This window comes from Microcaecilia unicolor, chromosome 2 (genome assembly GCF_901765095.1).
Source record: "Microcaecilia unicolor chromosome 2, aMicUni1.1, whole genome shotgun sequence".
Classification (NCBI taxonomy): Eukaryota; Metazoa; Chordata; class Amphibia; order Gymnophiona; family Siphonopidae; genus Microcaecilia; species Microcaecilia unicolor.
Genome location: NC_044032.1, coordinates 417,543,344 through 417,550,725, shown reverse-complemented (window position 1 = coordinate 417,550,725; position 7,382 = coordinate 417,543,344). Strand labels below are relative to the sequence as shown.

Here is a 7,382-nt window from a genome sequence, read left to right as displayed (position 1 = left end):
AGGGCTCATTTGTTATCCATGTGCTAACCAGTTAGCATGTGGTAATATAGTTGTCCTGATTACTGCAGAAACACCCACATCCACCCCCCCTGACACGTCCCTCTGTTACAATATCCTGTCTGTGGAATGCTGCAACAGAGGGAGAGGATCTGGAGCTGCCAAAGGCAGTGTGCTTACCTCACTGACGCTGCTGGCAGCCTGGACAATTGAAGAAGGGCAGCAATTCAGGGAGCAAGTAATACCAGATCCTGCAGGGGGAAAGCATGCAAGAAGTGCTGCAATGGAGGGGGGGGGGGACAAAAAATTCACCACACCGCCAGACCGCAAAGGAGGAAGGGGAAGGGAAGAAGGAGAAATTCGAGATTGTGCACACAGGAAGGGGAGAGCTGACCAAGAAGGTTTAATTAGGAACAGGAGACATCAATAAAGCTGAAGCCAATTAGATAAAACTCCCTTTCCCTCTTCTCCACACATCCGTCATCCCCATTTACACAAAACAAAGGGTTTTTTCCCCGTGCATCAGGGCCCTTTTTACTGCAGAGGATAAAAAAGCCCCCAGACATGCATGGCCATGCAGTAATAGAACTCCTACTGCATGTCCATGTGCTTGGAGCCCTTACCGCCACCCATTGAGGTAGCAACAAGGGCTCCCGCACTAACGCAGCAGTAACTGGGCAGCACGCGGCAATGCCTGATTACTGCTGGGTTATCACTGCGCAAGCCATTTCTAGGGGGTTTCTTTTTCCTCCAGAAATGGCACGTACTTGGGGCGGGACTACTACCGGTGGCCAAGTTGGGCCGACAGTAGACCCGGAAGAGCGAGCGGCAAACCCGCATTGGGTTTACTGACGCTCTGTAAAAGGATTCCTAAGTAAACAAATCTATGAGCTGATCTATCCCGCTGTCATTCTTTATTGCTGATAGCTTTTTTATTTGATTTCACTTGTATTTTCAAACATGCTGGCTTGTGCAGCATTAGGATGTACACAGAGGAAGTATTTGTTTCATCGGTTAGAGTAGCAATTAGTTCTAAATTGTAAATCATTGTGTCTTTTGGAGGGGATGTTTATAGGAATTCTCTTCATTAATGCAGAGATGTTTTCACCAAAACAGACTTCATGTTATGAGAATCAGGTGCTTAACAATCAGACTTATTATTTATAAGTAGAATTTTAAAAAATGAAAATCATTAATTAGGTTGAGACATGGGAGCTTTTAACATCTTTTTTTCCTGTGCCTACATCAAAAGAAGAAGATGGCATGTGGGAACTTGCTCCTTTTATTTTGTGGAATGCAGTGGTATATTATAAAAATGCACTTGCCTTTTTGTTTTTTTATTACTATTTCACAGAGAGGTATTACATAATGAGGGAAAGGCTTCCTTCATGCAGAAGTTCTGTCCAGAGTCAACCTAATTGTGGCAACATTGTTCAGTTCAGTAAACTATTAGCCACCAAGTTCATACAAAGTTGATTATGTTCAGTGGAAAATAAATCTGTTGGCTCAGGCAGCTTGCAATGTGAATATCCCACCACTGTTTCATTATTGGTACCAAATATTACATTTGCTTTAGACTTTGATTTAATTCATTTATCCAGTCTTTCATGCACATGGTTTTGCTTTGGTGAATCCTAAGGGTATAAACTGTGTTGTTCCTGACTTTACTTGTTTTGGACTGCTTAGGGTCCTACTGATCTAACATCTAATGTCTAGAATTTTGGAAGATGGAAATGAGAAAATAAAAATTTGGATGTACTCTATAGAAGACGTTGTGTACTTTTGAAATGTGAATATGGATGCCTGTTCTGGTGTGTGCATGTCTATACATATGGCTATGATTTCTGAACATGCAGCATCGGTTGGGTATATATGGTAATCTCAACTTTGTTAAATGTTTCAGATATATCCATCTATTTGCTCCCATAATATAACTGTCTTGCCGTATTTTCAAATGCAAGCCACATTGAACCCGAGTTTGCTTGGGATAATGTGGGATATAAATGTAAAACAAACAAAAAAAAATCCTTTATCCTCCACCTTTTAAGATACTGCCTATCCAGCTGGATGGTGATGGCACAAGGATAACAATATTGGTCCAGTGAAGACTATCTCAAAATAACCTGTTCCTCAGCTGGGCTCTGGTATTACCATATTGAAGATGCGACCATATCATGCCTCTGTGTTTATGTTCCACTAATAAACTGGCTGGAGTCACTATTGTCCCACAAGTTGTTTTTTAATTTTCATCGGTATTCAGATACCTTAAAGAGGCTAATGTGGTGTATTGGCCTTCAAGGGCCTTGAGGTCAGAGCATTCGATATTGTTGGCAACAAGGGAATTGCATTCTGTGACATATGTCATGATTTTAAACAAGGTTTGTTTTACTTTCAGAATAAACTGCTGCAGCTGAAAACTTTCCTAAAATCTCCAGCTAAGTTTTAGCTGATGATCTCAGGGACTAAGGCACCCTTGAATCACTCAGGTTTGCAAGGCAAATTCTTTTTTAAATTTTCCCATGTCATTTATTGGATTTTTCATTTTGTAAAAAATATTATTAGTCATCACTAATATCCAGGTGTGTATAAAACTTCCAATCCCCCCTTAAGCCCACTTCCTCATAGGACTACCTTAAGAGGCCTAGCTATAGAATGTTCAGCCAGGAAAAAAGTTTTCATTGGAGCATTGTGAGATTCCTGACTACAGACTAGAGCCAGGTCTTTCTTAGTTAATACTGACTTCAAGTTGGTGCACACTGTGGCTGTGGGGCCTGGCAAAAGCCAGACCTGTGTAAAGGTTGTAGCTGACTTACAAGAGGCTTTATTTCACTATTAAAGTGCCATGCCTATAAAGAGAACAAGCTTCTGTTGTTTAAACCCGTCAATAAACAGTTTTTTTTTGTTTTAACTGTGGTTTGGCTGTGTCTATACAGTGTCCATGACCCAACCCCACTCATGGTATCACTTCAAGTATTTGCCGGCACTAAATATCCAAGTATAACAGGCAAGCCAGGAGTTACCTGGATAACAGTAATATTTAGTAACATTTTCATATAACTATCTTGATAACTTAGGACAGCTTTTCTGTCGCCTAAGTTATCCAGATAATTATTAGGACACCAATAGTGAATATTGCCTTTCTCCAGGAACTAATCCTTCTGCCCAGGCTCTACTACTGTCCGCCTCAGCACTATCTAGATAGCTTCAGGGCAGTCTGCACAATTTTTTAGCTGCATTATCTGGATAATGTCACTGAAAATATAAGTGTTGCCTCTGCTACTCATATGAGTGCCTACTACTACTTATAATTTCTAAAGCGCTACTAGATGTACGCAGCGCTGTACACTTTAACATGAAGAGACAGTTCCTGCTCGACAGAGCTTACAATCTAATTAGGACAGACAAACAGTGCCATTGAATACCAGGTCTTATAACATGCAAAATCATTTTATATGTTAACTTGCTAATTAAGTTAAAACACTTTAGCATTATAACATGAAATACAAAAAATATCCAGAAAAATTAGGAAAAAAATGCCAAAAATTCTAAATTTTTGCCCTGTACACATCCCTACTCATCTTGATGAACACCAGTAAAGAAAAGTGCTTAAAAGGAGGGTTCAAAGAATCACAGGGGTTTTTTTAATTTCTAAATATATTCAGTGCACCAATTTGTCATTGTATCTCATGCTGTGCAATAATCATAATAGACTTTTAAATGGCTGGTCGCTTTTAATGATTTTATCTGGACCTTTAGATAATGATGACTTCATTTGATTATAAGTAATTTGTAATCCTGAAATCATAGTTCATTTTATATGTTAAGAACAAATATGAGTCAATACAGCTAACTATATTTGCTTAAACAAAATGTGTATTTGGAATCAAACTATTCCATTTAAAAGAGTGTGTTTATCTGTTTGTCCACGTATAGTAGGCAGTATAGGAGCCTACAACATGCCCTGACCACTTTAAAGGAGGAGGAGTTATGTGAATGGTCCGTTTCATATTTGATAAACTAGATTCAAATCCAAATGGTATATATTTAGCTAAGGTGAAATCCTAATCATCATACGACCTGCCTATTCCTGAATACATTCTCTCTGACATTTAATTCAGAACTAACATCCAAGAAAGAAACGTGGCAGGCTTGAATAACCATGCATAAAAAATCTGCAAGCTCAAAATTGTCAGCAGGCTAAGAAATCATTTATTATTTTTAATCTATGAAATTCATCCTATAATAAATTGATCTTCTGATTTTATTTTGGAGGCAAGTCAATTGGCTATAAATACTTTATTCTTGTTTTATTGACTTCAGTCATTGGCTACATTTGCTTGCCTTCCTTTATGTAGCATCAACTCTCTGTAACCTGCTACCTCCCACCCTTCATGTTGAAGACTCCTTCAATAAATTCAAATTGCCCTTAAGACCCACCTTTTTAGCTAGGTCTTCCCAGAATAAGCACATAGGGAGTATGTAGCAGACCAGGTATTCACCTCTGTATTCTCCCATCTCCTTACTTGCCTCTTGAGCCCCCTGTCTTTAAACATCTTTCCCAATCTGAGTCTTTGATGTCTCTCATCTCTTGCCTTGGAAGAGATTTAGTATTCCTTACACTAACTCTTCATTAGTTGTTAAACAGCCTTGCTGCAATTACTGCAAAGTGTGGTGAAGAAACTACCAATAAACATAAACATGCCAATTTCTACAAACTTTTGTGCATCAGCAGAGAAATGTTGCCCTAAACCCCTGGATTCTATATAGCACAACCAGAGATCTGCGCCAAAATTGGCATGGATTCTATAACATAGTAACATAGTAGATGATGGCAGAAAAAGACCTGCAGGGTCCATCCAGTCTGCCCAACAAGACAAACTCATATGTGCTACTTTTTGTGTATATCTTACCTTGATTTGTAACTGTCATTTTCAGGGCACTATCCCCGCCTCCCACCACCGGCTCTGGCACAGACCGTATAAGTCTGCCCAGCACTATCCCCGCCTCCCAACCACCAGCCCTGCCACCTACCACCAGCTCTGGCACAGACCGTATAAGTCTGCCCAGCACTATCCCCGCCTCCCAACCACCAGCCCCGCCTCCCACCACCAGCTCTGCCACCCAATCTCAGCTAAGCTCCTGAGGATCCATTTCTTCTGTGCGTAACAAACTTAACAAGTTAATGAACGCTGATAATAGCACTTAATAAGCAATAATGAGCACTAATTGGTACTGATTAGAATTTAGGCACACAAGTCACCAAGGGGTCCTTTTACCAAGCTGCGGGAAAATGATCCTTGCATTATCGGCAGGGCCCATTTTCCCCACATGCCAGGGCCCTTTTTACTGCAACAGGTAACCCCCCCCCCCCCAAGATAATCATGCGACGGGGAGCACTTACTGCCACCCAGTGAGGATCTGTAGAAGGACCCCTAAGCATATTCTGTAATGATGTGCACCAAACTTCTAATGTGCCCAGGCAGAAAGGGGAGTATTTATGGATAGGAAAATGGGCATTTCTTGAGCATTCTGAAATTTACATGCCTAGTTATAGAATATGGCCCAGTGCATCTAAATCTACACACAAGGATTTATGCCAGGTTTTCGTTGGTGTAAATGGATGTGTGTAGATTTAGATGCTGAAATATAAACTAAGTGTATTCTACACTTGGCACCTAAATCTAAGTGCCGATTATAGAATACGCTTAGTCAGTGCCGATTTTGTTTAGGTGCCATATATAGAATCTGCCCCAAAATGGGCAATTGTAAAGAAAGTTAAAGAAACAATTTTAGTAAACCATATTTAAATTGCTTATTTCAGTTGATCTGATTGGAAAAGAATATCTGGTATGAACTATGAGTTTAGGGAGTATCATTGCTGTCTTTTCCTTTGACCTTACACCTCTGCTTTGTCAATAAATACAACAATATCTAGATAATTCACACCGATTGGTAAAAATAGAGGATGTGGTAAGTGACAGTATAATATTATGAAGGTAATAGTCCTCCACATTGATATTCAAAAGTACTTATGCAATTGGTATCAGATCCCAGCCTCATAAGCACTTCAAATTAAAAGTCCCAGGCAACTAATACATAACTTTTGGTTGCATAAATTGGCATATGGCCAAACGTTATATAGTATAGGTGGGGTGGGTTTAAGGGCTTTCTGAGGCCAAGGCTGAAACATAGGCACACAGCAGTGATATTCAGCCTTTAGACACATAGGACTCAATTCTGTAAATGGTGCCCAAATTTGGATGCCCAAAAATGCAAACTAAGTGCTATTCTATAAATGGTGCTCCAAGTTGGGTGCCCTTTATAGATATGCGCTTACCCCCAAATTCTATATATGGCACCTTAAGTTGCATGCAGATCTTAATTGATTAATAAGCCAATCAGTGCTGATAATTGGTACTTAACCAATTAGCCACACTAATTGGCTTTAATTAGAATTAACACACACAACTTTCTAGGCATCCTATATAATAAAACTCACCTCCAACGTTCTAATGCTTGGGACCGTGGCTCCCTCAGCAGGTGGTCTACTAGGCAGCATCGAACTCAATGACGTCAACAAACACAGCTGAAGGCAGGAACTGGCTGCTGGCACGTGCAAAAAAAAAGAAAAAAAAAAGGCACCAGACCCACAGTAACAAAAGAAAAAAAGAAACCCAAAAGAGTGAAGAGAGAGCCTCCGGGCAACTCAGCAGGGGCTGAATCGCTGAATCGCCCTCCAGTCCTGCACTAACCAAAAAAAAAAAAAAAAGTGAACACACAGGCTCCGGGCACCTCAGCAAGCAGCAGGAAGCTGAACAGCCCTCTGGACCCTCACTAACAAAAACAAAGGTGAAGACACAGCCTCCAGCGTATCAGCATGGGTCCACTATAACGCAAGCTGCTTGAAGCCTAGCAGACGGACCAACTTTCCTAACAGCAGGTACACTTATGGGAGAGAAAGGGCAGGAAAAAAAAAGAGCACAATCATGAGATTAAAAAAAAAAAAAAGAAAAGGAACTGAAAAACCAGGGGGGGGGGGGGGGGGGGAACTACCCTGCACCTCAGACAGAAGGAAGGGGTCATACAAACACACACACACAACACACAGTCTTTCACTCTTTGTGTGACACACACTCTCAAACACACACACTCTCTGTCTGACACACACACACATGTTCTCTCTCACATGCAGGGAAGGGGGGAGGAAAAGAGAGGGGCCTGGAACTTCAAGGGGAGACAGACAAAAACACATGGAGAGGGGGGAGAGAACAGAATGAGAGGGAAAGGGGAGAGGACAAATGTTACACATGGATGGATGGAGGGCATGGACAAAAGAGCACAATCGCAGGATTAAAACAAGGAGAAGTTACTGAAAATACAAACAC

General features: G+C 40.7%; 1 long non-coding RNA gene across 1 annotated transcript; it reads left to right on the top strand.

Moving 5' to 3' along the window:
• Positions 1 to 768: 768 nt before the first annotated feature.
• LOC115462737 lies at positions 769 to 5,596 on the top strand. The gene is made up of 3 exons (XR_003940942.1): positions 769 to 855; positions 4,839 to 4,847; positions 5,586 to 5,596. It is a non-coding gene; the product is annotated as an uncharacterized LOC115462737 (long non-coding RNA).
• Positions 5,597 to 7,382: the final 1,786 nt, after the last annotated feature.